Source organism: Zootoca vivipara, chromosome 7, assembly GCF_965207765.1.
Source record: "Zootoca vivipara chromosome 7, rZooViv2.hap1.1, whole genome shotgun sequence".
NCBI classification, from domain to species: Eukaryota; Metazoa; Chordata; class Lepidosauria; order Squamata; family Lacertidae; genus Zootoca; species Zootoca vivipara.
This window is the reverse complement of record NC_142590.1, coordinates 53,956,381-53,967,462: the sequence shown is the minus strand read 5'-3', so window position 1 is coordinate 53,967,462 and position 11,082 is coordinate 53,956,381.

The window sequence follows — 11,082 nt, the reverse complement described above, 5'->3', positions numbered from 1 at the left end:
GTCCAAGCTGCCAGATAATCATGTAGGATGCACGGTCATAATAAATTTGCTGTTTCTATAAATAGGATTCTCCTTAGAACTCTGGACATTAAGAATAATATGTCCCCCAGGAAGCTTGGAATTAAGTTAAATTGAATGTTAAAAGTAAATACTATATAAATAGTGAACGGTTCTACTGATCTATCATCTGAAAGCCAGCTCAATGAAAAGAGACCACTGATGTTCAGGCAAGTCTCAATGCAAATGAAATAGTATAAAGCGACTGCATTTTTGCTGATGTGGGTGCACCCATGGCATTTTGCTTCCAAAATTGCAAGTGAGATACAGATGTGGCGCTGTGGGTTAAACCACTGTGCCTAGGGCTTGCCGATCAGAAGGTCGGCGGTTCGAATCCCCGCGACTGGGTAAGCTCCCATTGCTCGGTCCCTGCTCCTGCCAACCTAGCAGTTAGAAAGCACTCCAAAGTGCAAGTAGATAAATAGGTACCGCTACAGCAGGAAGGTAAACTGCGTTTCCGTGTGCTGCTCTGGTTCACCAGAAGTGGCTTAGTCATGCTGGCCACATGACCCAGAAGCTGTATGCCGGCTCCCTCGGCCAATAAAGCGAGATGAGTGCCGCAACCCGAGTCCTAATGATCAGGGGTCCCTTTACCTTTACCTATGGTTTTGTAGGCAAATTGCATTTCTTTAATGGGGGGGATGCTAATAATTATTGGGCTTACAGCAGGCAGAGGGATACTTTAATCCTTTCCTGTGATCCTGAGGAAAATCTGTTTTAAACCAGTATTTTCTTTGGAGAGAAATCCCCCATCGGCAACACTGATTAAGTCTGCAGTCTTAAAGTGACTTATTTGGATGCAGAAAATAACTGGATTAGGATAAGACCATCTGGGTTTGTTTACATGGGGAATGAAATCCTGCATCAAACATAAACTCTCCTTTTGAGTTGTGCCCTGAAATTTAAAATTGGTGTCCAGCATGTGATATACTTGTAAGTCATTTACATGTAGCTAAGTCTTCTAACAGGGAAGAAAGGTGTTCATAATGCCACCAGTGAAAATGACTTTGACCTCCTTTGTCATTTAGGTTCATTTGAACACCAACAGTTTGAAAACATCTAGATTGCTTTACATTCGGACTCTGGAAATGCTGTTTCAGGGCTTCCAACTTAGCTCATGTTGTTGCAGGGGGCGAGCAGACAAGAATATTTCTCCAGGATACATAAATGTCTCTTGCACAATTCACGGACACAACCCAGTCTAAAAAAGACACTTTTGGCACACATTTTACTAGGGTTGCCATATTTCAAAAAGGGGAAATCCGGACACAAGACTTGTGCTTTTTTTGGCAAAATCTTTAAAAAAGGATGTTTTTGAGCTAACTTTATGGAAAATTGGCAAAAACAACACTGCCAAGATTGGGGGGGGGCACATATGTCTGGATTTTCCCAGACATTTAGCCAATTTCCACCTGGACACTGCTTATGGACTGCAGTATTCCGGTTATGTCCTGGAAATTCCAGATGTATAGCAATCCTAATTTTACTCTCCCCTTACAATCTTAATTTGGGTTGGATCATGTCCATAATTAAGTAAGTGCTGCTTGCACTTCAGCTAACCTGCTGCCCTCCAGATTCTGGACTACAACTCCTGTCAACACGTGTCAACTTGCTATCTGGGACTGATGGAAGTTATAGTTCAAAGCCTCTGGAGGGCACCAGCTTGGCAAAAGCTGCACTAGGCAATATAATCACTTCTGCAATTTACCCAGGCAGATAAAGTCACCATCCATTACTGTGATTGCAAATAACTGCTATTAGCACAGTGGGCTGATGGAACAGCACTGGCAGTAGCCTTGGGCATATGATGCATGCTGGAGCTGCTTGAAGTAAAGGGAACATGTGATTGTCCTACTCCCAAAAAGGGAGGCTCCAAACAGGCAGCATTAGACTGCGTCTTCTACATTTATGATTGGATTAAAGGAGGCCAAATTATTACAGTGGTACCTCGGGTTACAAACGCTTCAGGTTACAGACTCCACTAACCTAGAAATAGTACCTTGGGTTAAGAACTTTGCTTCAGGATGAGAACAGAAATCGTGCTCTGGCGGTGCAGCGGCAGCAGGAGGCCCCATTAGCTAAAGTGGTGCCTCAGGTTAAGAACAGTTTCAGGTTAAGAACGGACCTCCGGAACGAATTAAGTTCTTAACCAGAGGTACCACTGTACTAGGTTTTGAGACTGTCTAGCACCTGACCTTGAATGCTTCACTAATAAGCCCAGTCAGGAAATGAACACTTGCCTTTTAGCAGGATAAATATTGGTCCAACATGTCCTTCATGATCTCGTGTATCCCCCTCATATTACCAGGCAACGCCCATTCAAGGTTTGAAGGGGTCCTTGGCAAAATGTCTTCCCGTGATCCTTGCAGCAGCAAGTGCTCTGACAGAGTGGCCACTGTAAATTCTCACAATGCCCCACCGCTGATCACATTATGGACACTCTGGAAAATTTCAGTGGGAAGTTCAAGACCTCAAGTAGGGGCTATTTTTTATGTCCCTGGGTTCTGAGTCTTCTTCCCTTGCCGATTCTCCAGATGGTTTCTCCCACCATTCCTCCACGTCCAACCAGTCCATGACAGCTGGCCACCGTTGCTCCAGGAACACAAAACTACAAAACTAGGATTGTAATGACAGTGCAGTGCGACTGTGGGGCTCTTGAATCCTTCGGGATGGTGCAGCCCTTTCCCCAGAAGGTGCAAGCTTTCATTAAAACTTAAGCACATTTACCTTGGAGGAAGTACAATTAGGTTCAATGGACAACTCTGGGATGGTGCCACATAACTTCAATCCTTTTACTTGTGGATATTTAAAGGAAACCATGCACCCCCTATTTACTTACCGTAATTGTATTACCCATCAGGCTACCTAGATTTCTCATCTGGCTATTCTGCAATCATTACCTCTCCCACCCCTACTCTACCTTACTACCAAGTGTTTGGCTGCAGCATTGGTTGTATGAGGGTCAAATGGGCAGAACATCTCAAGCAATTTACTACAAACTTGAGCGAATTTCATATGATAGTCCAAACAGTTGGATGTGTTCACATTTGCAAATGCACCACCACCATTGGGTGAGTTAAGAGGGGGCACAAGTGGGGCACTATTTAAGAGCCCACAAGCAAGGCCTCAGGTTTCCCAAACATGGTTCAGTTCTTTAGGACTGTGAGATTCAACACCAGAAACTAACCAAATGCGAACGATCTCTTCGTTTCACTCCTTTCCACCCTCTCCTCAAAGCTGACAAGTTGACACAGCTGGAGACGCAAAACATACCAAGAAGCAGAAGAAATGGGCCACATTTTTGTTTCTTTTTATTTACAATTGATTTAAAAAAAATGCTTGCCCATGGACAACGGATGGCCTCACACACGCAGCCTGGATTTGTCAGCGACAGACTGTGGAGGACCACATGACGGCGACAGACACAGAAGACAAGAGGCAGTAAATATTCGGCACTGATATCTATTGAGGCTTTGCTTGGTTTACGCTTTTTAATTGTTTTACTGTATTTTTCTTTTTCCTCTTTTTTTTTTTTGCCAATAGAGTGAGGCAGTGATCTGCTGGGTCCAATTTCTCTGTTTACAAGCAGCAAATAGCCTGAGTAAACAATCCCAATCCAGTTTTCTAGAAATCATGAAGCCAACAGACTTGTTCAGAAAGTGGGCAAGGCCCAAAAACAGCCAACAAAAAACTAGCCTCCCTAAAGATTTTGGAATGGTGGAGGGAGTCTGATTCCACACCCGCTCAGACAAAAAAGTATTGTGGCCAAAATGAATGATAGGGTTCAAGGCCAAGGGAAGTAACATCGACTTCACGCAAATTGGCGACACAAAAGGCAGCAACTTGTACTGGGGATTCACTGTGAAACTTTGAGCTGGATGTACTCCTGCCTGCTTATGGATGCCAGATGTTTACTTTGAAACTGATCTAGACCCCCCCCCCCCAAAAAAGCCCAACTACTTTTCTGTTCAGACTGGGGACTCTTACCTTCATTCTCACTCTTCCTGTTCTCTTATGGCTATTCCTCACAAACCTGTGCACTTGAACTAACAAGAGATTTATCCCATCAAAACCTGTAATATTTGAGTTTCTACAAAGAATCCAAAGTCCTCTATGCAGGCTGCTGTGTAACCTCCAAAAGGAACTTCCGGGCTGACCCCATTAAGATGGATAGTCTGCCAAGAATTCCAGCTTGATGGCTTCTTCCACCTGAAATTTCCATCTAATTTCAGGCTGTCATCAATTGGCTGTTTGAGAAAGCATGAGCCATTGAGTCCTCCAGCTGTTATACCTATATGCATGCACACCTATGTTGCAACACTAGCAGGGACACATGTATCTGTAACTTGCACTGCACTTGCTACTGTTTGATGAGGCCCTTAGCATATACCCAACTACTGATGCTGTGGCCTTTACTGCAGCCTTGTTTAGGCTGATCTTGTGTGAAAAAGGCAGGGACCTGCCGGCCAAGCCTGCTCCTGCAGTCATGTCATCATTCCCAAGAATGCTGAAAAGGTTGGAAAGTGAATTTCTGCAGTGAAGACCACCCTGTGTGCATGATTGTTCAGGGTCCTAAATCCCATGCAGAAGCTTCACAAGTGCAGGAGACTCCCCGCTGCATGTGTTTGCTCTTCAGCTCATGGAAAGCAGCATGCATGGAAACAGCGACATGACAGAGAGGCAGCATTAAGACTCATGTGCATAATAAACCGAATGCCTGAACAGGGCTTCCTTTTTGGTCTCTAATAGATCTTGGTCCCAGGATTGCCAATGAAGTATTACTTGGGAGTGGCTGTAACCTGAAATCTCCCAAAGTTCCTCTATCACTCATTTGTCAAGAAACAGCAGCTGCAAATCATCGGCAGATGATGGAACAGGGAGCGTGGGCAGTGGTGGGCTGGTTGAAAGGCACAAAAATGGCAGCTTTCACATCTACCAGGTTATGGCACAAAAGGAGCACAGGTCACACGCTAACAAGAACCACACAGGCCACAGGATTCAGACAATGCTCAGGTAAATAATTGATCTGCTCTTTTAAAGGAAAGACCAATAACCACAAGTAATTTGGCATCATTGTATGGCAGCATAGGAAAAACAACCGTAATAGGAAACTGCTCAGCTATAACATCTGTATCTCACTTGCAATTTTGGAAGCAACAATGACCTTGCTGTGACCCTGCAATCATCCTGCTCTCTGCCAAGTACTTATTTGGCTCAGGTTTTTAATCAGAAAGGGATATCATTACAAAGAATTACATACAAAGAAAATCATGGCCCTTTGGAGATTCACAGGCCTGCTTGCTTCCCTCCCCAGCCTGAGATCACACTAACACATTTCCCTACTCTCCAAAACAGCAAACTTCTCCACGAGCATTTACTTAACCATTCATTTTAGCATTATCCTAGCCTGATTTAAACGAGACCGTGTGTGCACAAAAGCAAAACAACCCTGGACAGGATTTTATGGTGCTCAGCACATTTAAAACCATGAGCCTACCTGTGCATGCCAGCAGTCCGTGTTGTTGTGTGAATGCTACCCTTGCTGAATCTGTTGCATGGGCTGAGAATCCAGTGGCTAAATCTAAAGAGCCAGGCTCCATCATTTTTAATAGTGGTGTTGATGAGCTAAGCTCATCAGGTGTAACTTACAATGCAAGCAACACCTGCTGATATTCCTGCTCTAAAAGGTGCAGGAGACTGGCCTTGTTTCCACAATTGACCACCCTAGCAGAGAACTGCTCTCAATAGGCCAACAAGCTATGCGGAACCCTGCATAGGGCAAGGGCTTTTCACACATCCAGAGTCTCATTTAAATCACACTGCAGAGAAACCTCAAGAATGGGGCTTGGTAAGCAGGAACCACCAACAAATTGGAAAGTAGCAGGATTATTATAATTTCCCAGACTTAATATAGGAGCAAGGCTTCAGTTCCCTAATTCAAGAAACTGAATTTGAGCAAGTGCTGCCTCCTGTCACAGTAAGGTGATTAAAGCAGAAACACCTGCTCAACTTTCACTTCTAGGTCACTATTAGAAACAAAATAAACTTTTTGCAGTTGTTCCTTATCCAAATGGAGAGCTTTTGATCAAAGCCCCCTCCGTTACCTACACAGAATGTCGACTTAAGAAATGTGTTTTGGAATAAACTGGGGGATTTGCTTGCAACAATATTTTTGGGATGAAAAACATTTGCTCATAAAATACAAATTAAGTGAAACAGACAAGTTTTCTAGCTTGTCTGATCCACTGAATCTTGCCCTTTCAGTGCACAATTCTCCTGGACGCAGAATTAACTCCTGCTTAACCCTCTTCCAGCATGAGCAGGGGGCAGACTGGATTCTTAAAACATTTCTATCCTGTCTCACTAGGTATGTTTGTAAATGTGGGGGCTTCTTTTGCTACTATCCTATAAGGATTAGCTGCATTGTTGAACCATTGCACTGCACTATGAAGTAATCCTGCTTACACTGAAGGGGAGTACAGCTGCAATCCCATAATCACTTAGCTGGAAGCAAGTCCCAATGAATTTAATGGCAGAATGGGAGTTACTACTCAGCTGTCATGTACAGAAGGGAAGAAAAGCAAGATGTTAAAGTTGCAAACGTTTGCTGTAATAGATATTTTTTTAGTCTTCCTATTAAAGAAATGTGGTAGAGCACAATACCCTTCATAGAATGAAGACATTTTGCATCTCCGTTTGCTGAACGGTGCGGATTGTTTCAGACACCCCACTTTTAGCAGGTATCCCATGGAAGTTGAAGGACATACATTTATTTCACCATATGTGCATCATGAAAACATATTGTGGCTCAAGGCTGAATAATCAGAACACTTTTTGCCAGGTTTTTTCGGATGAAACATAGGGTGTGATAAGTGCATGTATCCAGCTCATTCAATGCCTGATTCAAGAACATGCTCAAACCACAAGTGTAATATATGAACTGATCTTTTCATCTTACACTCAACAAACCTACTGAAATGGAGCATTATATTTTTTGCTCCTGTGGTACTTTCTTGGAAAGGATAAGAAATGCTAGAAATAACATTGATTTATTATTTGTTACTGCTGTAACTGGAGGAAGTTGCTGCCTTGTGTAAAGAACATTTATTATCCATGTTGTTTCCTCAGCCTTTGTGGGCTTGTGATTAAAAATCCACCATTTGTTTTTGAAAAGCACTGCAGGCTGCCTTTCGCCCATTGAAATAAATGATCATTTGGATTTCTATCTGTGCTGGCATGCTGCCTTCAGCCTTGGCTAGTATTTGATGGCTCTTTCTGGACCTTGCAGAGAGGTGACAGAAGTGGCAGAGGCTTTGTGCAGCTGTGCACACTGGATATTGAAAACGTCACTTCAATTTTAGTTACACATGCATTTTAAAAACTGTTTTCGCACTACAATTTTGTTCCAAGCCAAACTTTTACATTCCTTCCGGTTCAGGTTCTCCTTCATCTCAGCTTCAGTAGATGATCAGTGACTTCAAAAACTGGTGGGACATATATTGAAGACATCACGGTTACAAGTGGGCACAGTTTATTCTCTCAACGCACTCACACACTGTTTTTGCTCAACAGCAAAAAATGCTTTATTAGTTCAAAACTTTTATCCCTTTCCCCGCCTGTTGCACCTTAAAAAAAAAAATTGGCTTGCTTTCCCAATCATGGTTCCAATCAGCATTACCTCCGCTTGGAGTTTCAAATGTTCTGGAAGAAGCTCATTGTCAGTCATTCCAATCCCTCCCTCCTTACCCCTCCCCCCAAACAAAACAAAAAAATTCTTCCCAAGAACCATATAAATACATGCAAAACATTGTACATAGAGATTAAATAATATCAAAATGCAATTACAGATCAGGTGCACTTTAAGCTGGACTCTAGAATATGGCAAACACATCAGGGTACATATTGCTTTGAAACCACCATTTGTTTATGTCATGCATACCACATAATATTCAGTCTTTTGTTTTATCTTTTTTTTCATTTTTTATACAAAAATACCAGTGCTTATTATACTAGTTACTGGAAAAAAAGGGGGGGGGAACGTAAATTCTAATCTGCATGCTTCTTTAGAAAAGCCTTTTCATTCAAATAAATATATACACAAATATCTATTCCAATATACTGTATATATATTTATTCATGGGCAGAAAAACAAACAAACAAGTAGTCTTAGCCATGGGTTCATCAAAGGACACATGAATTTGCAGATTTTGCCCCTTTGGGTTAGCAGGGTTATTACCATGATGGCAGAGAGTGTGAGAAGGACCGACGTGGAAGCTACATTGCTTTCTAATATATGAGTGAAGGTGTTCTAAAGGCAGAGTGGACAAGACAGAGAGGGAGAGAGAGTTCTCATCGTAGCCATATTCTCTCCTCATTGTCCTTCTTTCATCAAGGTGCTCTGCTGAGGAAGAAGAGCCCTTGTCCAGAGCTGACCTTGACCTCTCGAGCAGGTGTGAAGAGATGATGATGGTTGGCATTAGGCTTCCAAGACCTCCCTGCTCCTCTTTAAAACTGTGGCTGCGATCAGGCTTGCCGCCACCTCAAGCATTTGCCTTAACCTCAACCAAAAGGAGGAGTAGACTAGGACGGGGATGGGGAAATGCTGTGAAGCAGACACAGATCCTCTGGATGGCTGAAGGGGATCTTGAGATGTGGCCCATTTAAAATTCAAGGCATTAGGAGTCTTCAGTGGACTTCAGCCCCATCACGATGGAGCCTTGTGTTGATTTCGAAGAGAAGAGGCAAGTGAAAACACAGGCAGAGAATTCTAGTGACAATTCAGAATTTGCCCTTCAGCAAGACTGATGTCTGCTTATGATTGCCCATGGCTAAAATTACAATTCGATTTGTTTTCCTTCTGTAGTTGTCTTTTTGTGTTCTAAAATAATATTATCTTAAAACTTATTGCACAAAACCTTTGAAAAAATTAAGTCAGATCCCTGTGCAACTCAATAAAAATAACCAATTACATAATCCTAACTCCTAAAAATGGATAGTCTTCATTGCACACAGGAAGTGATGTAATGTCTTTGGTACCAATCTGCCAATTTATTTAACAAAAAGAGAATAAATTCCTACGATTAAGAACTGGATGCAAAATTATGTCCAGGGTTTCTTTCCTCTCTCTTATAAAACAACAACAACACAGCATTCCAAGGCAAAGTAACACACATCACAGGATATTACCTCATTTCCTGTCTGGCATGGCACAGCCTTGAATTATCCCCCCCCCCCCGGGATCACTCGATTGGCAGCAAATATCTTCCTGCCCTTCATGGTATGTTTCACAGAAATTGCGATCTATCCCCATCCCCGAAAGGCAGATCATGCACAGAACTAGGCTTCGGTGCTTGGATTGCCTTACATGGATGCTATCTAAATGCACATAAAAGGATGCCTCATGGACTTAAAACAACAGCAGCCCTGCACCCTACCAGGTGCTGATGTTTGTTGAACTGGTTTTGCTTATCTTTCTGCTGGTGCAGTCAACCTTTGGCAGTGCAGTTCAACTGTTTGGGGAGGTGGTGGTAGTAGTGACTTAACTGAGGTCGTCCTTGCCCCCTCTTCCCCCAAGCAGGTGATCAGTGCCGTGGAAGCCCAAAATGCTGGCCATTCATTTTGGGGTGTGTGTGTGTGTGTGTGTGTGTGTGTGTGTGTGTGTGTGTGTTGTGTATTCCTACATGACTGTGGATTGGGGCCCGTGCTTCATATCTTCAGCACTCTTTCTCGGCCACATGTCTGTGTGTGTTTTAAAGTTCCTGAATAACTTAAGCCAGCCAACTGCTGCCAGTTATATCAATGAAACTAAAACAGGAAAGAAAGAAAGAAACTAAAACCCAACCTATTTTACATTAAGAATGTTATGCACAATAAACACTTATACTTTAAGCAACCAGCCATATCAACATAATTTATATATAAAAAAACATTTCTGTATAACACAACTGATTTCTTTTTCTTTTTTTAAAAGTACAAAGATGGCTGTTCAGAGAAAAGGAAGCCGACTGGAGTCTGGCCCATCACTAAATTCCAACCGCCAGCCATGGGACTACATTCCGCTGCAGTGACATAACTCAGCAGTTCTGTTTCCTTTAAACAAAATACATATGGCTGACTTAAAAATATCTGTTTCTGATCTAAAGAAAACTATATATTTTTTGCATAATATTTATATAGTTATTTCCCCACCTGCCCCTCCCTCCCGAGGAAGCTAGACACACAAAAAGAAAAACAATGGACTAAAATGTAGGCCAGACCCCCCTCACCACACCGGTCAATTACAGATCTCTGGGAGTGACTTTGTGAGAGCCACCTTTTCTTCTTCCAAAACATGTTTGAGGTAAGGAAAAATATCAAAGAAACAACAGCAAAAAAATTATCAGTATCCCCTCCCACAAATATTTATGCAAGCGCATAACACCACTTCATTATTATTTTTTTGCAAGTTTTTAAAATAGAAAAATGACCTTTGAAGCAATGTAATCTTTAGAATGTAACTAAACAAAAGTTTTTCTTAGTCTTGTTTGATAGGCCACCCAGCAAGAGATGACACTTTCCCTCTTTAAATTCCTCCCGGTGTTCAGATGAATGGAAGTGAATTTATCTGGAAGGAAAACAAGGGTTGTGGGGATGGAAGGGTGCCTTATTTGCAATTAAGATGGTCACTGATGATTATTTCTCCCCCCCCCCCCCCGAGATATTAGCAGCTCCTTGCGCCTAGCACTGAAGTCCTCTTTACACCAGCATTGGAACAGAAGATCTACTGAGAAGGGGTTTTCACAGGTCTACCTCAAACTTGCAATGGAATTCAGAAATCAACCTGCAAGGCGAAGGGGTTTTGAGTTTAAAAATGAAACCAAAACACTCAATTAAGTTTCATTTTGCTTGTTTCTTTAAGGAACACTTATCTCTTGGCAAAGTACCGTCTCCCCACGTGGCAGGCGGTGCTCTGGGCAGTGCTTAGACAAGGCACAGGAGTTTCTGCTGTGCGTTCTTCCAAAGGAAAGATGTACACTTTTGAACGTT